Source organism: Melanerpes formicivorus, unplaced genomic scaffold (genome assembly GCF_026170545.1).
Source record: "Melanerpes formicivorus ecotype bairdi unplaced genomic scaffold, bMelFor1.0.p_v2 SCAF_41, whole genome shotgun sequence".
NCBI classification, from domain to species: Eukaryota; Metazoa; Chordata; class Aves; order Piciformes; family Picidae; genus Melanerpes; species Melanerpes formicivorus.
Genome location: NW_027142393.1, coordinates 2,457,820 through 2,479,494, shown reverse-complemented (window position 1 = coordinate 2,479,494; position 21,675 = coordinate 2,457,820). Strand labels below are relative to the sequence as shown.

At 43.2% G+C, this 21,675-nt stretch overlaps 2 long non-coding RNA genes across 2 annotated transcripts; both read left to right on the top strand.

Annotated features, from left to right (window-relative positions):
• Positions 1-655: 655 nt before the first annotated feature.
• On the top strand, positions 656-8,215 carry LOC137451299 (uncharacterized). The gene is made up of 3 exons (XR_010989766.1): positions 656-744; positions 2,707-3,043; positions 7,917-8,215. It is a non-coding gene; the product is annotated as an uncharacterized lncRNA (long non-coding RNA).
• A 192-nt stretch (positions 8,216-8,407) lies between these two features.
• Positions 8,408-21,482, top strand: LOC137451300 (uncharacterized). Its single transcript, XR_010989767.1, has 3 exons — positions 8,408-8,750; positions 17,508-17,649; positions 21,435-21,482. It is a non-coding gene; the product is annotated as an uncharacterized lncRNA (long non-coding RNA).
• The last annotated feature ends 193 nt before the right edge of the window (positions 21,483-21,675 follow it).

The following is a 21,675-nucleotide window of genomic DNA, read 5'->3' as shown; positions in this document are numbered from 1 at the left end:
ACCTGGGAGAAAGGCTTCACTTTTCTGCTCCTTCCTGTCTCCTCCCCGCTAATGTTGAGGATTATCTTCTGGTTTCTGCTTTAAGTCCAGCACATTACTCTCCTAGAGACATACCCTCTTGCCTCTGGAGAGACAAGCTGTCAGCAGCTCCTCCACCACTTTTCTAAGCAATTCCCCCAGTTTTCTAGATACCTAGATGACACATTTGTTCTTGCAGTTGAATCTTACAAGAGCAAAGTGTGCACCTTAGACATATTATCTTGGGTATTGATCTGTGGGCCAGATCAGTAACTTGCAGACAGGAAAAAAGGGGTTTGATTTTCTACCTTCATTTCTTTGGGTCACACCTTTACTGCAGGATGTCAGAAGAAAATAACTTTCCAGAAGAACAGCCCAAAGGAAATGTTGAGAGTTTCTCATTTGCAAGCATACCTGGGTGATTTCAGGGCTTTTAGGAGTTTTCCAGAGGAGGATCCAGAAAGCTTTCTGATATCTATGCTGAGTATGAAACTATTCTGTTTCTGAACCCTCTGAGGGACTTTAAGTTCCATAAAGTGAAAGCATGTATTTACTTGCTGTCTTTTACTAGGTAAAGTTGTCTTTACCCTCCCATATATTTGTCTCTGGTTTTCTTTCAGGAGTTAACCAGGACTGGATGAACTCACAGGAAATTTTCCAGTTACTGGGAGATGTAATTCCTTGATGAGATAAAGCAGAGGGGACACAAGAAGGCACTTTCTCTAGGTACCAGAAATTCCCTAAACCAGTAGTGCACTCCTTCTTATTCATAGTTATAATCATGTTGAAACTGTCAAGTGTTGTTTCCACCTCTTTAATGTTCTCTAGCAAAATCCTTCACTTCTTTGTATGCAGAGGCTGCTGTGGCCTGGATCTCATCTTGTCTTCTAGTAACATCTTCCAGATTTGTTTTAAACTGATTAGACACTGCTGAAGAATCAGCTTCTCTCCCCTGGACAGTACAAAGCCAAGTGTTGACAGAGCTGGCTCTTGGCCATCAGCTACGTGATGACGCAGCATCGCATCTTTTGACAGCCCAAATTTCATTTGGGGCTCTCTGAAACCTTCACACACCCCCCCCAGTGAATTACAATAAAATAAATCACAGGGTGACAGGAGGCTGCAATTAAAAAAGAAGTGTCAGCTTGACCAGAGAGTTGCTTTAATTAAAGGACTTGCTCTATACACTGGAGCAAAGGATATGCAAGTTATTTCTGCCCTTCTAATGTAGCTGCATTTTCCCTCTGAATTTTGATTTTGAAAACCAGAAAATTATCTGGTTTATTGGGCTACTGAGAGAAATTATGGGGAATGAGCTGAATGAATTTAAAATTCTCTCAGTAGGAATAGGGAAGTAGGGAAATACTTGCCCTTGCATAACTAAACAGCTTCCAGTGCAGTTTAGACACAGGGACAATAGTTCCTGGCACCCATCTGAACACTGGGGTGCATTTAAGTCATGAGGATTCCATGTATTGCAACCACCTAGACTCCTTCTTGGATGGACATCATCCTCTCTTTAGCCATGAGGAAGAAATACACAAGGTCACAGTACCAAAAACTATGTCTGAGGTTCATTTGTCCCTGAAGATTAATAAAGCTCATCAAGGAATACATCGAAATGAAGCAAAGTTAGTTCTAGTATTTGACTCTTTCCCATCACAGTGTCCTCAGAGATGTGCTGTGGTTTGACACATAATTAATATGTTTATTTGTCTTAGCTTGGCTTTATTTATTCTTTTCTTTCCCTTTTTCTTTTCCAATGACCATCACCATATTAGCCAAACATAAACATTTCATCCTGCTTCATCCTGTTTCGTAAAGGGCCTATGGTCCCTCTTATTGCAACACTCTGACTTTCCCAGCTCCCACCACTGACACCAAAAAGTTTCTCACCACTTCTGCTTGAAGCTGTTCTGTGTTTACAAACTTGTGGAAAATGTGCCTCTTTTGCCTCGTTTGAGTGTCATGGGAACATAAACTGAGGTCTGATCCGGTAGCAGCGCTCAGAGCAGCCTGGGGCTTCTCGGGGGTCCCATAATCCACCCACGAGGTTGCTGCAGTGTGTGGCGTAAAGTTACACTCTCTTTGCCAGCATCCAGGATCCCAAACTTGTGGACAATTAGGTTGGCTGGAGCATTAAAAGCTGACAAGTTTTCAGACAAACATAACTAATGATTTTTTTTGCTATTTATTCATGTTAAAACATTAAAATGTCCTCATTACTCCAAATGACATCACCTTCAACTGGTGGGATGCTCAAGGAATATTTGTCAGAATTATTGGCTTGTAGCTCACGGTTTTTGCAACTCACTTTTTGGAGGCCTGGCTGGTCAGGTAATTTCCACAGTATTGTTTTTGGCTCCTTAGCTAGATCCTATCCAAATTTACAAAGTGCTTCTACAGAGATAATGGAGCACATTCCAGCATCCTGTGAAATGTCAGCTATAGATCCAGTGCTAGATGTCTAGTGATAACGTGAGCAGAGCTGCCAGATGCTGTAATTTCTTGCTTGGGAGTATCAAACACCCTGAAGGAATTAATTCTGCCATAAGAGGGAAAGAAAAAGAAAGGGGGGGGGGGGGGGGGGGGGAAGAAGGGAAACAGAGAGAAGGTGTCCAAGCACTGCAGTTTGCTACTTCTGACCCTGATGCTTACAATGTGTCTTTTATCTCTATTTCCTTACAGGAAAAGTGGATGCAGCACTATCAACTTACACCACAGAATCATAGACTCAACCTGGTTGGAAAAGACCCCAGAGATCATCAAGTCCAACCTATTACCTAATACCTAACACCTCCTGACAGCTAAACCATGGCTTCAAGTGCCACATCCAAACCTTTTTTGAACACCTCCAGGGACAGCGATTCCACCACCTCCCTGGGCAGCACATTCCAATGGTCAGTTACTCTTTCTGGGAAGAACTTTCTCCTCACCTCCAGCCTAAACTTCCCCTGGTGCAGCTTGAGACTGTGTCTTCTTGTTCTGGTGCTGCTTGCCTGGGAGAACAACCAAAAGAAGAAAGGTAAGTTAGTTGATGTCAGTGAGCAACTTTGTAGAGTACTGAGTTAAATTTTCTTTGAAGGAATAACATAAATTCAGTACAAAAAAACAGAAAAAGGAATACAGATGTAACTCATTTGAGTCCAATCAGCGGAGAAAAGCATGATGATAGGGGGAAAAAGGAAAAAGATTTAAAAGAAACATAAATTGAAAATGGTGAATAATACTTTTGTAAAAGGGACATACTGGAATAAGTAGGTCTCAGAGGTATTTGATTTGTAATATATAATCTTCTCCTTTGAGGATATTTGTGAAAGCTGTTCCTGATGGTTCAGAGGTTTCTCTGCTTTTTTTTTCCCCTTTTTTCCTTTCCCTTCCTCCCTTCCTCCCTTCCTCCCTTCCTCCCTCCTTCCCTCCCTCCCTTCCTCCCTTCCTCCCTTCCTCCCTTCCTCCCATCTCCTTTTCCCTTTCCCTCCTTTCCCTTTCCCTCCTTTCCCTTTCCCTCCTTTCCCTTTCCCTCCTTTCCCTTTTCCTCCTTTCCCTTTCCCTCCTTTCCCTTTCCCTCCTTACCAAGGGGCATAGCTGTCTGCATGAGTTTCTGTGAGGTATGCACAGGGAAGACATTCTCAAACTGGCCAAGGACACAGCATTGACAAGGAGCTCCTGACAAACACCTGAGTGGATTCACTTAAACTTCAATTATTAGATGACATCCACAGATTGTGAGAAAACATTCTTTGAGGGAAATGAGCTGCTTCTGGACAGAATTATGTCCAGAAAGTTTGCTGTCCCTACCCTGTCGCTGAAATGCCCGGTGCAGATGAGTTTAAGGGTGGAGGTAGGAATGATGTATTTGTGTTTTCTCAAGAAGGAAGCCAGGAGAGGACTCAAGCCCTTGCTGCACAGAGAATTACCTCTCTGGTAAACAGGGTGTCTGAGAAGGTTGGCTGGATGTTTGGGCCCTGCATCCCAGAGAAATCCAAAGAATTTGAGTCATCCCTCATCTCTTCACTTAAAAATAGCTCAGTTTATAGGCATTTGGAAAACATATTCTTTTTGAACACAGTCTTCCCCTTGCAAAGGGGGCAAAGTTTATAATGTTGGGTGGAAACCATGTGAAAGTGAGCTGCTTCTTCGGGGCTTCGGTTTGAATTTTTATTGTTTTGGATTGGTTCAGATTCAAAAGTCAGAGCGAAACTCGGGGGATGTGAACCCGCTTGAATCAAACCCAAGGAAGCAATGTGCCAGATCTCCCTTGAACCAAAAACCACTGGGTTCTCACAGTTCTCATCCAAACAGAAATGCACAAATATAAATCAAAATACTGAACCAAATAGCCTCTTCCTTCTTTCTTTCTTTTTTTTTTCTTTTTTTTTTTTTGAATCCTTGTAGCTTTCATGGAAAGGATGCAGAATATTAAAAAGATGTGCTCAGTTTTGCAGCAGCAACTACCAAAATATCCTGTGATCATTTGATAGCTGGCAGTTAATATCCTGATCTATTCTCTTTAGTCAGGAATCCAATCCTTTCCAACTAACACTTGACGTTGGCATGCACAGCACAACCCCTTAACGTCTTCCTCGGACGTGCAGTTTCCCCGGGAAGACTCTCTGCACAATTCACAGCCCTTTACATCCTTGCTGGAAGAGCCAAGGAAGGAGATGGGGTTGCAATTACATGAAAACTGCAAGCAGTGAGATGAGCACAAAGACAGGATGCTGAGCCAGTATATGACAAGCTGGAGTACAGAGAAAATATTTAATGAGTTGTTTGGTTTGGTTTGGGTTTTGTCCCCCACCTCCCCCCCGTGTTTTACCTTAGAATCATAGAATGATCTGGGTTGGAAAGGATCTCCAAAGGTCATCTAGCCAAACCTCCTCTGCAGTCAGCAGGGACATCCTCAACTAGATCAGGCTGCCCAGAACCCTGTCAAGCCCCACTTTGAATATCTCCACTGAGGGGGCCCCAGTTACCTCCCTGAGCAACCTGTGCCAGTATTCCACAACCCTCATAGTAAAGAGCCTGCTTCTAACATCCAATCTAAATCTGCTTTGTTTTTTCAGTTTGAAGCCATTGCCCCTTGTCCTATCACTGCAGGTCATTGTAAACAGTCTCTTGTTTGAGAATATGCCTTGCTGGACCATGTCCAGAGAAGGGCCACAGATCAGAGGGCTGGAGCACCTCTCCTATGAGGACAGACTGAGAGAATTGGGGCTGTTCAGTCTGGAGAAGAGAAGGCTCCAAGGAGACCTAATTGTGTCCTTCCAGTATCTGAAGGGGGCTACAAGAAATCTGGGGAGGGACTTTTTTTTTGGTATCAGGTAATGATAGAACTAGGGAGAATGGAACCAAATTAGAAACGGGTAGATTCAGATTGGATGTTAGGAAGAAGTTCTTCCCCATGAGAGTTGTGAGACACTGGCACAGGTTGCCCAAGGAGGTAGAGGAAGCCTCATCCCTGGAAATTTTTAAGGCCAGGCTGGATGTAGCTGTGAGCAACCTGCTCCAGCGTGAGGTGTCCCTGCCCATGGCAGGGGGGTTGGAAGTGGATGATCCTTGAGGTTCCTTCCAAGCCTGACAATTCTGTGATTCCATGGCTCAGAAACGAGAGGAGGGAAAAAACCAAAACAACCAATTACCCAACCCAACAATGTTTTGCGGTGCCATCACTCATTGTGTACCAAAAGGTTTCTATAGCCACTGAAGAAGACCCAAAACCAAAAAGTGCTAGTCATGGAAGAACAGCAAAGGTTTGCTTTGTAACTATGACACACTTGTTTACCATAACATGTGTGCTTTTAATCAGTGCCAGGTCGCTGAGGCTACCTCTGTTCTACACGATCTTTCAATACTGCAGGTGTTAAAAGCAACAAGGTAATGTTTAAAAAAGAAAGTTAGATCAGATGGTTAAAATCCAGGCAGACTGAAGGCAACCTGTTTATGACCTTTCTATGCTGAAAGCGAAAACTGTCCCTTTTTTTTTTGTTCATGTGTGCCTGTAGGTTTGGTGTTTTGATTTTTTTTTTTCCCCCCACAAGATTAATTACCATCACTTTGGGAGTAGTGAGCTGGACATTATTATATGATGTCAATTAATGATTAAAGGAAAAAAAAGAAAGAAAGGAAAGAAGGTGGTTTGCAAATGTAGCACCACAGTCCCTGGTGCATTACATCACTCCTGAAAGATCTTAACACGTGATAAGCAAAGAACATTTTAACCTAAAAGTCTGAGTGTTACAACCTCCTCTTTTTTTTTTGTTGTTGTTGTAACACCCTATGCACAACCTTTTGGCCTTGAAGTCACTTGCAATAAAATTAAGGAGTTGAAAAGAAAAGGGAAAATAACCTCTGAGAATGAAAATCCACCCTCCTGTTCAGCTGCCTGCCTGTTGGTGCCACAAAATGACTCACTCTATACGTTGGAAAACTTGGTGTGGATCGTAGTCAGTAAGGTCCAGCATGAAAAAAAGAAAACCCAAACCACAACAAAATCTCCTCCTTGGAGTTGTAAGGTTGCTGGGATTCAGGTGTTATAAACTGCATAATGACAGTGCCTTTCCTATGCTGAGCAGAGTTACTACAGCGCTGTTCCCAAGCTCTGCTTTCCCAGATGGGGTGACAACGATCGTTTCTGTGTCTTATTGAATTCCCTTTCATATTTAGAAGAGGCTTTACCTACTTATGTCATGGATATTTTCTTTTACTTTCATATTTTACCTCTTTTTAGGGTGTTTTTTTTCAGCAAGTTCGATCTCTCTCTCTCAATAACACACACGACCTGATCCATTTTCCTAGGAGCTCTCCCCCACTTTTTGGTATCAAAAGGCTGCAGAGGTTCCTTTGTAAAGGAAGGGAATGCATTTAAAATACCTTTGTAATAATAAATACCACATGAACATATGTATCAAGATAGGGATTTCAATTTTTGATGACACTTGCTTCTCAAGAACAGACATTCTGGAAGGGAAAAAAAACCCTTGCCAGCCCCCCAAAATTGATTGACATTTGTTTACTTAACTCTCTCTTCTTGAAAGTCTGCACACCTATTTCAACCTTGAACAGTTTCCAACTGTGGTATACTGGAACATTTTTTCATTTATTAAGTTCAGTGTTGCCAACCCAAACAAAGAGTAATCAGTGATGATCCAAGCAGACCAAGCTGTCTAGCACCATACAATGTATCTGCATGCTAATTTTCAAATTCCCTCACATTTCCAGGGAACTAATGGGATCATTTTCATTCTGTTACAGCAACTCAACAGTTACTGAATCACCATCTGTGTTTTCGTTAACCTGAATCAGATATGAATTCTGTTATTGCAAGGTAGAGCAGCTTGTTTAATGATTCTTAATCTTTTCTTTAATTAAATCATGCAGCCAACCTGAAAAATCTATCTTAATGCAAATTAGGAGCTTTTTTGGCATTCGCTTACAGTAATGCACTAATAAGGTTAATTTATGAAGGTTCTCTTCCAGTCTGTACAGATGATATTTGTTCACTGCATATTTTTAGCATATTGTCCCTTTTTTTTTGTAATATTTAACCAAGAAAAAAAAAAAATCCCAACCAAAAAGAAAATGAAATTTAAAAGATAAATAAATGGTTATTTTCGCTCACACAAAAGGAGGAGGCTGCAATCAGCTTATTGTTTATTAGAAAGTTAGAGCACAGAAAATGAAAATCAGCCTTTCCCCTCCTGCGAGTATCAAGCGATGAGGATGCAAAGGCACAATTCGAGGGGCTATTGAATTAAAGGACCTCAGATGAGCACTCTCCTGCCGGTGGTTGCCGGGAGAAAATCCGACCTCTGCTCAGATAATCATCTCGAAGATATCGGGAGGGGAGATAGTTTCTCTGAACCCTTTTATTTGTATAGTTATTTATTTCCTCCTAGGTGTGAATGAAGAGTTTGAAGAGTAAATAATTCTGGTGAAAAGAAGCCTGAATGCATTTCTCAGTTGCACAATCCCTTCAGCTCCGGGCTCTGATGATCTCAGTCAAGAAAATCTCTGTCTTTGTGAGCATTCCTCCCAACTACAAAATGAGTTGAAATCTGTTCAAGTTGCTGAGTAAAGAGTAAACTTTTTCTTTTTTTTTCCTTTTTTTTTTTTTTTTTTTTAGGTTATTTTTCAACACCCACAAGTAAATGGGGATGGAGACTGTGAATTTCAACACACGGTCTCTGCTATTTAATTAAAATCACAGAGGCTGGCTGGAAAGGTTTCAGCACAGTGATTTTATTTTTTTTTTGGAGTTTATTTTGCTTTTAGCATTGGGAGGCTACAGATTCCTGAAATCAGGAGTTCTTTTCATAGAAATTCCCCTCTTCAGAATGGTTTTCCCTCCAATTCTAGGAAAAGGCTTCTTGCCTTAGCTAGAAAATGGGGAAAAAAAACGATCACTCCTCTTTTGCAAGAGGGCTGCCCAACCGCAGCGGCAGCGAGGGCAAGCTCGCGGCAAGCAGGAGACCCAGCTCAGCCCTACCCTGCCTTGCCCTACCTCTTTCTTTTCCCTTTCTCTCTTTCCAATTGGACCCATTCCACGGCTGACTCTATTTGCACAGCCCAAGACTGAAGCTTTTTGCCTAGGGACGAGGGAGTTTACCAGAGCTGTGAATTTCTGTGTTTAATTTAAGCAAATAGCAGGAGAGAACGGCTTTGGGATGGATGATCAGGAGGAACCTTCCTTCGAGTTCCCTGTAGCTGAGGACTGGAAACAACATCTCATGGTATTCATGCAATGATTCCTGGCTGTGGGTATTCTGGAGGGGCTGTTTTTCTCTGGCTTTAAGAATTTTATTTTGCCCACTCTCACTTGGTTTTTTTGCCTTCATGGAAATGGGAATGTGAGAGTTTTTCATCTTACTTTTCCCTCCTTCAGTTTGGAAAAGTCTTTTCCAGCCATTGGTAGTCTTTCCTGTGTAATATTAGCACAGCATGGATGAGAAGTAATTGTTTTCCTTCCCATTTAATTGTACCTATGTGTTCTTAAGTACATTACAAGCTTCGCTTCATGCTTCATGGGCTTTTAAAATATGCAGATAAATAAGTATCAGCATAAAATTATGGCTTGGCACAATATCTTCTCTAAAAGCTCCTTAAATTAAAAGATAAAAAGAACCCAAACCAAACAAGAAACCAACTCAAACCTCACACAAACCCAGAAAAATATTGCAAATATCAAATTTTGGACTTTTTTTTTTTTTCCTGGGAGGGAAAAAAGAAAGGCAAACAGATGTAGTTAGATTATTTTTCCTCCACCCTTAACAATAATTAAAACCCCCTGACACACTCCTCGGTTCTTTTTAGCAGTGAGACAAAATGAAGGTTTGGCAATTTCATCCTAAAAAGCAATACTGGCACGATCCCCAGTAAGTTCTTCTTGTCAGATGTCTCTTCATTTTCCTTATTTTCCCTTTATTTTATGGAAGGGTGACCAATCTCAAGGGCACAGAGCAGCACTTGATAGTGTCAGTGTTTTCCTTACATCACAGTACAGCATTTCCTCAGGTACTAGAACCATAGAACCACAGAAGTATTGTGATTGGAAGTGTCCTTTGAGATCAAGTCCAACCACTCATGCAGAACTCTCAATGCCACTAATACAGCAGCACTGTGTTCAAGCAGCAGAGTTATCAAACTACCTCCTAAGGAGGATGCTCTGCAAGGAACATCAAGAATCAGAAACTGAGTTCTGAGTCATGAAGAGCTTTACTGCAAGGCCATCATAGAATCAACCAGGATTGAAAAGACCTCAGAGACCATCAAGTCCAACCTATTACCTAATACCTAACATCTCATGACAACTAAACCAGGGCTCCAGGTGCCACAGGTTGGATGTTAGGAAGAAGTTCTATACAGAGTGAGTGATTGCCCATTGGAGTGGGCTGCCTGGGGAGGTGGTGGAGTCACCATCATTGGAGGTGTTCAGGAGGAGACTTGATGGGGTGCTTGGTGCCATGGGTTAGTTGTTTAGGTGGGTTGGATTGGTTGATGGGTTGGACGTGATGATCTTAAAGGTCTTTTCCAACCTTTTCTATTCTATACTACTCTGCTCTTCTCTGCTCTACTCTACTCTATCCAACTATCCAAGCCTTTTTTGAACACCTCTGGGGATGGTGACTCCACCACCTCCCTGGGCAGCACATTCCATTGGCCAATTACTCTTTCTGGGAAGAACTTTCTCCTCACCTCCAGCCTAAACTTCCCCTGGCACAGCTTGAGACTGTGTCCTCTTGTTCTGGTGCTGGTTGCCTGGGAGAAGAGACCAACCCCCACCTGGCTACAACCTCCCTTCAGGTAGTTGTAGAGAGCAAGAAGGTCTCCCCTGAGCCTCCTCTTCTCCAGGCTAAACACCCCCAGCTCCCTCAGCCTCTCTTCACAGGGCTGTGATCCAGACCTCTCCCCAGCCTTGTTGCCCTCCTCTGGACACGTTCAAGTGTCTCAAAGTCCTTCTTAAATTGAAGAGCCCAGAACTGAACACAGTACTCAAGGTGTGATACTCATGAGAAAAGTAGGGATGAAGACTGTGCTATCCAGTGGAGAACTGTCTACCACAGAGGAGGAAAGGGAAAGACCATGATCACATTTGACACTAAAGATCTTGCTTAGTGAATTACCACCTCACTTAGCAGAGAAATTAAGGCAGGGAGGGCATACTCATGATGACAAACTTTACCCAGCAGCAAGCTTTGCTTTTATTCCCAAGGCTGAAGACAATTTAGCCCTGACAAATCCAATCAGCAGTATGCAGGCATAACCTCTGGAGATAAACTCCAATTTTTAGGATACACAGGGCAAAAGATGAGCTGCAGTAGGTCACTGTTAAAATATCTGTAACATAGCTTGGCCAGGGCTGAAATGGCACAGTTGGCCTGAAGTCACATCGAGGTCTCCTGGTTTGTGTGTGTTTCCCCAATGGCTTTGTGCAGTAAAGTGTTGAGCTCTCCTGAGCATTTTATATATTTAAGGCAGTAACTTTAAAATAAAGAATTGCAACCTTAGAGCAAAGTTGCCATTTTGAGAATTTTAAACTATTATTGACTCCTGTCAGATTGGTTTCTAGACTTATTGACTCAAGAAGTAAGTATAGACTGAGAGAAAGCGAGGTCAAGTCAATATTTATCTTGCAGATCAATACATTTTGATACTAACCAAAAAAAAATTAAGCTCAATAAATGCATGTATTATATGCAGCAAGGTTAGGAGAGATCCATTCAGAAAAGCTGTCAATTTGAAATTTCCCTATGGAAGCCAACCTTTTGGATTCAATATCCATTGGGAAGTGTGTCCCTTTAAGGATGCTGAAGTGACAGTGATCACAGTCACCCATCACCCATCAGGCTTTTCCTGCCACAGCTCAGAAGCAGGAAAAGGCAAAAAGGGAAGAAAAATTCAAGTGAGGTGTAGGTGGTCATGGGAGCTTGGTTATGGTGTTAGGAGGAGACAGGTCAGTTATGGTATGGGAGCAAATATGTTGTGTGATATGTGTAATGTGATCCATGTAATGGGACTTTGGAATGCAAATATGAAGAAAGGATGGAAAGATTTGGAGGTGGACCTGGGTGAAGATGTGCCACCAGCCTCCGAAAAGAGGACTTGAGTTTTTAAGCTGCAGCAGGTGGGATGCAGTGGTAGTGCACCTTGTGCTTTGGTTCTCAGATGCCACAGCAGGTTGTTGATGATGCAGCATGCAGCATCAGCATTCCTGTAGCTGGGGAATCATAGAATCACAGAATGTTAGGGTTGGAGGAGACCTCAGGGGTCATCCAGTTCCAAATCCCCTGCCATGGGCAGGGACAACTCACACTAGATCAGGTCGCTCAGAGCCACATCCAGCCTTGCCTTAAACAACTCCAGGGATAAGGCTTCCATCACCACCCTGGGCAACCTGTTCCAGTGTCTCACCACCATCATGGGGAAGAACTTCTTCCTAACATCCCATCTGAGTCTACCCATTTCTATTTTTGCTCCATTCTCCCTAGTCCTATCATTACTGTTTGTAATTTCCATGTGCTGTATGCTGCTTGTTCGGGTGGATGTCTGTCCCATCAATTATATCAAACAAATGGCACCTTTTGTTCTTTCATTTTCCCCTTTTATCTTTTTTCCATTCTCTTCCTTTTCTTATTTCATTCTTTTTTACTTTCCTTTTTTCTTTTATTTTCTTTTTTTTTCTTTATTTGTAATTTTGCTTTTCTTAATTACTTCATTATTTCTCTTATTTTTTTCTTCACTTTCTTCTCCTTTTATCTTGATTTTTATTGTACTTTTTTCCATTCTTTCTATTTTTTGTCCTTTTTTCCTTGCTTTTCTTTTCCTCTTCCTTCCTTTTCTCTTTTTATTCTTTTCTTCTTCTTTTGTTGTTTCTTTTCCTATCCTTTGTCATTATCATTTCCTTCTTTCCCTTTCTAGTCTCTCCTCTCCCTCTCCCTCTCCCTCTCCCTCTCCCTCTCCCTCTCCCTCTCCCTCTCCCTCTCCCTCTCCCTCTCCCTCTCCCTCTCCCTCTCCCTCTCCCTCTCCCTCTCCCTCTCCCTCTCCCTCTCCCTCTCCCTCTCCCTCTCCCTCTCCCTCTCCCTCTCCCTCTCCCTCTCCCTCTCCCTCTCCCTCTCCCTCTCCTCTTTCTGTATTTCTTTTAATTCTTATTATTTTACTTGTGTTTTTTTTTTTTCTTTTATCCTTCTGCCATCTCCTTTTTATTTCCCCCTCTTTTTCTCCCTTCTTTTATGTGTTTTCCCCTTCAGCTTCTGAGCATGCCACTAGATGCATTTGCACCCCAGATAACAGCAGTGACCTTACATTTACATAGCACCTCTCACCCCAAAGGATCTCCCAACGCTTTGCAAATTTAGCACGAGCTGCTCTCCAAGCTCAGAAGTTGCTTCACCTACGGCTGGAGCCCAGCCAGCTCCTGCTAAGAGGAGCGCAGCACCTGATTAACAGCACTCAGAACACTACCCAACCACTCAGGGCAGGGAGTGAAGAATACCTCCTCCAAATGAAACTCCAGGAAGAATTTAGGGAGCCTGAATGTAATTATCCAACCTGGAATGCAGCCAGAGCTCTGCAGGTATGGTGGATACTTGCCCTCAAAAAGCTTGGGAGCATAGAATTGGGAGGAAAGGAGATAAAAATGATTGACTGTTTCTTGCCTTGTCAGAAAATGCTCTTCTTGTGGCTCATCTGGGAAAAAGCATAGGTACACTAGTACCAATAAAACCTATGTGGCTATGCAAAAACCTTCTTTACAGATGATTTCTAAGTGAATGGAGATGATGAAATGATAGACTAATTGGTAAAATATGGTTTCATTTGAAATAGAGTGGAGAAACTCAGTGAATTTAGTGCTGCAGACGCAGAAAAAGTGTATTTCTCATCCAGCATAAAAAGGTGCCATTTGTTTGATATCACTTGGATGAATTATTAATTTTATCACAGCTAAGATGACAGCTAATATTAGAACATTGAATTATTAATTTTCAAATGTGGCAATAAAAAACAAAAAAAAAGAAGGGGGGGAGGAAGAACAAACACAAATTGAGTCACATTTTAGGTGTGAGTTGACTTGCTTACATAATCTGTTTGGGAAATCAAAGCAGTGGAGACGGAGATTTAAATCTTGCCAAGGAGCTGCTTTTGCCTTCAAGCCTCAGGTATGATTATTTAGCCTTACTTTAGGAACAGCATTCCCTGACTACTCTATCAAATTGCTGTCATTATTGGCTATTTGGGGTCGGAGTGGCTGGAGAGCTCCCAAACAGAGAGGGACCTGGGTGTGCTGATCGACAGCCACCTGAACATGAGCCAACAGTGTGCCCAGGTGGCCAATGCCATCCTGGCCTGCATTAGGAATAGTGTGGCCAGCAGGAGCAGGGAGGTCATAGTGCCCCTGTACTCTGCTCTGGTTAGGCCGCACCTTGAGTACTGTGTCCAGTTCTGGGCTCCTCAGTTTAAGAAGGACATCGAAACACTTGAGCGTGTCCAGAGAAGGGCAACAAGGCTGAGGAGAGGCCTTGAACACAAGCCCTATGAGGAGAGGCTGAGGGAGCTGGGATTGTTTAGCCTGGAGAAGAGGAGGCTCAGGGGTGACCTCATTGCCCTCTACAACTACCTGAAGGGTGGTTGTAGCCAGGAAGGGGTTGGCCTCTTCTCCCAGGCAACCAGCACCAGAACAAGAGGACACAGTCTCAAGCTGCACCAGGGGAGGTTCAGACTCGAGGTGAGGAGGAAGTTCTTCACCGAGCGAGTCATTCAGCATTGGAATGGGTTGCCCAGGGAGGTGGTTGAGTCATCGACCCTGGAGGCGTTCAAGGGGAGATTGGACGTGGCACTTGGTGCCATGGTCTAGTCATGGGGTCTGTGTTGATAGGTTGGACTCGATGATCCTCGAGGTCCTTTCCAACCTAAGTGATACTGTGATACTGTGATATCACAGAACTCCTGTGTCTGTCAGCCAAAACAGGGTCTCTATGTAATTTTCTTGGCTGTGGATAGTGGGTTTTTTTCAGGGTTATACAGGCCAAGGAAACATTGAATCATCGAATCATCAAATGGTTTAGGTTGGAAGGGATCATTAGAGGTCATCTAGTCCAACCCCCCTGCAGTGAGCAGGGACATCTTCAACTAGAACAGGATGCTCAGAGCCCCATCCAACTTGAATAATACAGAAGCATGTGAGATCTGAGGGAAACAGTCATCTTTTTTTTTTTCCCTTTGGTATGAGCAGGTTGAAAAATACAAGTTGTGTGTAGGAAATCCTATTTGGTTTAGTCTTCTGCTCTACTTTTCCTGCCTTTCTTTTTTTAAAACTATTTTTTAATTTTCCCACTGCTTGGCACGTGGCACAGAGTAAATAAGCACTTCAGGACCTGGTTCCTTAAAACTCTTTCTGTGTAGTTTCAGCCTTAAGAGCCAGCACAGGACTTCTCTGGCTGCTCTATTGCCCTACAGGCTAATACTGATTTTCCCGTCTAATGTCTCCTTTGCAAATATTCCTCCTTCCCAACTCTCCAGATGAAGATGGGAGCTTTGAAGACTTTAGGAAGGAGTTTGACTTGCTGGAGCGTGTCCAGAGAAGGGCAAGAAAGTTGGTGAGGGGTTTGGAACACAGCCCTGTGAGGAGAGACTGAAGGAGCTGGGGTTGCTTAGCCTGGAGAAGAGGAGACTCAGGGGTGACCTTATTGCTCTCTACAACTACCTGAAGGGGGGTTGTAGACAGGCAGAGGTTGGTCTCTTCTCCCAGGCACCCAGTACCAGAACAAGAGGACACAGTCTCAGGCTGTGCCAGGGGAGGTTTAGGCTGGAGGTTAGGAGGAAGTTTTACACAGAGAGAGTGATTGCCCATTGGAATGTGCTGCCCAAGGAGGTGGCGGAGTCACCATCATTGGAGGTCTTTAGGAGGAGACTTGACAGGGTGCTTGGTTGCATGGTTTAGTTGATTAGGTGGTGTTGGATGATAGGTTGGACACAATGATCTTGAAGGTCTCTTCCAACCTGGTCTGGTCTGGTCTGGTCTGGTCTATTCTATTCTATTCTATTCTATTCTATTCTATTCTATTCTATTCTATTCTATTCTATTCTATTCTATTCTATTCTATTCTATTCTATTCTATTCTATTCTATTCTATTCTTATTCCATGGCAAAAGAGGCAACACAACATTTCCAAATGTCCTATTTGTTTTTGTTTCTGGGAAGCAAAACTTCCCCTGAATGTGAACAACGGTCTGAAAATGAGCATGACGTGCAGAGGGCAGGGATGCTCCCCAGTATAGGTGGGTTTTTGAGGGCAATATTCCAAAGCAAAAGAAGAGAAACAGCTGTCTGTCTCCAAGCCTTATTGGGAATTAATCCAGCTCAAAGCTGGATTAACTTCTATTAAAAAAAAAGGCCACAAACTTGTCTTCCACTGCCACATATGGCGATTACTGAGGCTACAAATATTAGGCAGGGCTAGCTGGTTGGGCACTAGAGAGAGACTCATTTAAATCACTTATTTTTATCCTGCTGACAAAATGGGGTGGGGGAGAAAAAGCATCTGTCACCCATCTGAGCCTGGAGAGAGACTGTTACACTGAGGAGTGCAGAGGGTAGAAGAATGTGGCTCGTGAGTTTTGTCGTTGTGCTGAGCTGCTGCTGAAGTGCAGGGAGTAAAGAGGAGTAGATCGGTGCTTGGGACATAGGAGTCCAGGAGGGGTCTGCTAGAGACCCCATGGTGATCAGAGGCACAGCTGGTTGCCCAGAAAAGGAATAAAAGATGAGCTGAGATGGCTGCACACTGGAGGAAACTTACTTGTCCTCTGATCTCTCTGCTGATGTTGGTTTGATTGTCACTGGGCTTGAAATTAAGCAGCTGATTAAATGGGAGACAAGGATTCACTGGTAGAATACAGGGAGCCTTTAAAATACAGCTTTCATGGAAGGGTTAGAATGCATGAAAACCAATTCACTCACATCAAGTGAATCTGTTTTGTGCTTGGATGAATGTTGACTTACCATGAGTTCATATGAGATGAGTCCATTGTAAATACAGAATAAAGAATTAAGCAGGTTGGAAAAGAGCTTTGAGATCATTGAGTCCAACCTGTCACCCAACACCATTTAATCAACTAAACCATGGCATCAAGTGCCTCATCCAGACTCTTCTTAAAGACCCCCAGTGATGGTGACTCCACCACCTCCCTGGGCAGCACATTCCAATGGCAAATCATTCTTTCTGGTAAGAACTTCTTCCTAACATCCAGCCTAAACCTCCCCTGGCACAGCTTGAGACTTTGTCCTCTTGTTCTGGTGCTGGGTGCCTGGGAGAAGAGACCAACCCCCACCTGGCCACAACCTTCCTTCAGGTAGTTGTAGAGAGTAAGAAGGTCTCCCCTGAACCTCCTCTTCTCCTGGCTAAGCAACCCCAGCTCCCTCAGCCTGTCCTCAGTGGGCTGTGCTCTAAACCCCTCCCCAGCTTTGTTGCCCTCCTCTGGACACCTTCCAGCATCTCAACATCTTTCCTAAACTGAGGGGCCCAGAACTGGACACAGAACTCAAGGTGTGGCTTAACCAGTGCTGAGTACAGAGGCAGAATGACCTGCCTGCTCCTGCTGGCCACACTATTCCTGATGCAGGCCAGGATGCCATTGGCCTTCTTGGTCACCTGGGCACACTGCTGGCTCATGTTCAGCCTACTGTCAACCAGTTCCCCCAGTATTCAGATGTTTGGAGGTAAGGTTATTACAGGTGCAGGTGAAATGTGAGTTACAGACAGAATCTGCTGCAGATCCCAAAATCCCAGCATGATGGATTTTTTGTTTGAAGGGATCTCTGGAGATCATTAACTCTCCCTTGCTAAAGCGGGGTCACCCAAGAACAGGTTGCCCAGAACTGTATCTGGGGTGGGGAGTGGCAGCTCTCAAAAGGAGGAGCCTCAACACCCTCTCTGCTCAGCTTGGACCAATGCTCTGTCACCCTCACAGGAAAGTTTTTTTTCCCTCATGTTTAGATGTGTGACTACTCGTGGAAGAATCCAAACCATTGGCTGGAGCTTTTGCTGTAAATGCAGACTTGGAACAAGAGGAGAAAGAAGTTCTTCCCAAGTAACAGGGAGCATTCTCCACTGCCTCTCCTGCAAGGAGGTAGTACAGGTGCATTATCTTTTAGAGATTCACTTTTCCATGTAATTCTGCTTCATTCTGTTAATTGTGGAAGGAAAAAAGCAAACCTACATTTGCTTTTCTGGGTTGAAATATTATCTTTTTTGTCCTTTTTTTGTGGTGGTTGTTGTGTTTGTTTGGGGTTTTTTGGTTGGTTGGTTGGTTTTGGGGTTATTTTTACATTTCAGTGGGGCTTTTGGTGGAAAAGGCTCTGCTGTGGGAAGAGAATTAAAGCATAGCTGTGTTTCATTCATTTCAAGTTTAAGAAGGGTTTAGGAAGGTTTAAGAAACCATTTTTATTAATTTATATTTTTCTCTCCATGCCAAATCAGTAGAGTCTGTAATAAGTAAAGAAAGCCAAAACAGAGCTGGTCACATCAGACTGAGTTTCAAGATCTGCCTACTTGCGCTCAGCCAAAACCACAGGCAGCTCATCTCTGGGTTTGTACTCTCTGGTGGGCATCCCATTAACTAAACCACCAATATCTGTCATAAAAATACATCTGTTTCCTAAACGGACCCCCAAATCTTTTTTTTTGAGGGTCCTGCTCTCCCTGACCTACCCTCATAGGAAGAAGCAGAAAGAGTTACAGGATAACCCCCTCACTTGCCACCCTTTAAAGGTGATTCTTAGTATGCTGGCTTGAATTTCTCTGGTTTCACACATTGCTGGTTATGTTGCCTATTAGAAAGGATTCACTAAGACACACTTTTTCCCAGTGGTATTTTATTTTGACACATCTCAAATGAAAATACAGCTCATTATTTTATACAGAATTCAAATATGTTGTCACCTGGTTCTCATGCATTAAAATACACTTAGTTTATTTATTTATTTCCTGTAGGTAGCTGGGGAAGGGGGGGGTGGGAAAGCAGCAGAATGAGGCTGTAAGAAGCCTACCCAGTAATTTATTTATGTGTTTTAGGTCATCCAAAAGAAAAAAAAAGTGGGGGCAGATGTCAGGCTGTGTCTTCTGTTCAGATATCTTTGTGTTCTGAATGCAAGTGCTCTCTTGTCTGGTCCTGTTGAATTCTTTCTCTCCATGCTTTGGCTCTCAAGAGGCATATTTAAATTGTCATAAATGTAGTAAGAATTTACAGGGAGAAACTCTCAGAGACTTAGTTTATTTGATTTTTCTTTTCTTTTTTTTTTGTCTAAAAAGAGATGATTTATCATACCCTGTAAAATATCATGTGTCAACCCTCTAGGGACAGGGTAGCCTTTTCAAATCAGTCATCAGCTGGAACCTTGTAGAGGATGCAAATTAGGAGCTTGGCTAAAGGCAAACTATTTTAGAGACTGTTTCTGGTGAAGTTTCTGTAGGCACAACAGCAATTAATGTGGGAGCAGCTGAGGAAACTGGTGGTGAACATTTTCAACTGGTTCACTTTATGCAATATATGTACACACAAACCAGGAAATTCTGGCCCAGGTGGATGTACCAATCTGCTGAGATCACCTGGTCCAGAAGGTGTTTTGAATGATGGAAACCACAAGAGATCAATACCTCTCAAAACATCTCTGTCATACTGAAAAGAGTTTTTACAAGGGAATATGTTTGTGAAGTTTTCCACATGTGAGAAAGGAGTCCCTCTAAGCTTTTGGTTAACCAGAACCAACATTGGAGAGGTGGTCTCTGATCCCCACAGCTCAATTTCAGCCTTGAAACAGGCTGCAGAGGCTGGATTTGAAGTTGGAATTTTGTTTCATTTGCAGTGGAACGGAAGAGCTGGCAAGCTTAGACACTACCAGTGCTTTGTGGAAGCCAACATGTGAATTTGTTCTACAAATGTGCCAGGGACACACTGATCCAACAGTTAGATCCCTTCCAGAAGACACTGAGTTAGGTCTCAGAGCTCACTTTCAATTCTTTCTTATTACTACCCATTAAAAGAAAAAAAACCTTCATAAAACAAACCAGGTAACTAATTACAGCACTGAGTGATATCCTAAGAACTTTTCCTATCTTCCAATGTATAAAATAATAAATAAATAAGGTAAATTATGCCAATCCTTCAAACAAAGAAGGCCACAGCTGTGACTGCTCATGTTGGCCACAACTCCATGCAGCACTACAGGCTGGGGACAGAGTGGTTGGAGAGCAGCCAGGTGCAAAGGGACCTGGGGGTGCTGCTTGACAGTAGGGGTTGTTTAGCCTGGAGAGGAGGAGGCTCAGGGGAGACCTTATTGCTGTCTACGGCTACCTGAAGGGAGGTTGTAGCTAGGTGGGGGTCAGGCTCTTCCCCCAGGGAACCAGCACCAGAACTAGAGGACAGAGTCTCAAGCTGTGCCAGGGGAGGCTGAGGCTGGATGTTAGGAAGAAATTCTTCCCAGCAAGAGAGATTGGCCAGTGGAATGTGCTGCCCAGGGAGGTGGTGCAGTCCCCATCACATGGGAACAGAGAGGTGAGGTAGAAGAATAAAAATATGTAAGGAGCTGCTGTCTTCTGAGTCATTCACATCAGCCTTGTAGTAATTGTCCTGCAGTGCCATTGATTTGCTGTCTTCTGAGGAACCAAGTGAAAAGTATCCTTTAAACACAAAGGTAAAACATTTGTCCTCATTCCAGTATCCTAAGGGGAGCTACAAGAAAGCTGGTGAGGGATGTTTTATTGTGTCAGGGAGTGATAGGAGTGGGGGGAAGGGAGCAAAACTAGAAATGGGTAGATTGAGATTGGATGTTAGGAAGAAGTTCTTCCCCATGAGGGTGGTGAGACACTGGAACAGGTTGCCAGGGGGCTGGTGGAAGCCTCATCCCTGGAGGTTTTGAAGGCCAGGCTGGATGTGGCTGAGAGCAACCTAATGTAGTGTGAGGTGTCCCTGCCCATGGCAGGGGGTTTGGAAGTGGATGATCCTTGAGGTCACGTCTAACTCTGACAATTCTATGACTCTGTGATTCCTTTTCCTGGTCACTCTTTTTCTAGACTCCTACTTTTTTATTTCCCCTTCTTTCTCTATGATCCACAATGCAATTCAAATAGTTATATTTTTCTTACTGCTGGTTGTTGTCCTGCACAGTTAGATTTTCCTATCAACTCTTACAATCATACTTGCTTTGCTTTCAATCTCTATTGCCTTATGCCATGGCAAGTCCAGCTTGCACCTGATACAGCCAGTCTGTGAGGTCCTAGCTGCTGGAGAAAGGCTCTGAGTTTACTGGCTTGTAGTGCCTGGGTGTTTTGCAGCTAATTTATGTATTTTATGTATTCTTCTAGTTCCTGGTTACTTGTGATGTTTTGCATTGCCCCCCGCCCCCAAATCAGAAAGCTACGTTTTCATGAATCACCTATAGTTTTTGTGCCACCGTAAGGGCAAAGTTCTTTCCTCTTAAGAGAGCTTTGGCCTTTTAGTTTCACTGTATAGACAAATCCATGACAAATCCAATATAGTGAGGCATTATCTTATATGTATGGTGTGGGTGAATAAGCAACATCTCTCACTGTAAATCGATCATTGGGGGGTTACCTTTGTAAAAGAGATCAAAGGGGTTTTGGGCTGCTGAAGACATCAGGACACAGCAGGTCAATGAGGGCTGATGCCATCAGAGCATCTACTACATCACTAATCTAAACTTCCACTTACCTTAGGCCATTGCAACATTGATACATCCTCTTGGAGGGCCTCTTGAGGTCTTCTTGGCCACCCCTTCGTAAGTTTTGGTTCCGTGTTTGCAGGATGGGATATTGGTCTTCTGCAGAAATTGTTGGGCAAAGAGCTGGGTTCTGGTGAGTGTCAGCTGAGTGCAATTTCTCTTCTTTTTTCTCTGTTGCCTTCAGGCAATGGCCGGGAAATGGCCAGCTGCTGGGAGCTGTAGGAGGTCAGGGAACAAGGTAACTATCTCCTAACCATCTCTTTAAAGGCCTGTCTTTAAGGAGAGCGAAAGTGGCAGAGTGTATGTACAAATTATCCTCTCCACATAATATTGTGCTCTCTCTCTCTTTCATTAAATTTTCTCTTTTTATTTTTCCTTTTTCTTTTTTTCCCCTCTCTTTTTATTTTTTTTTTCCCCCTTTCCTT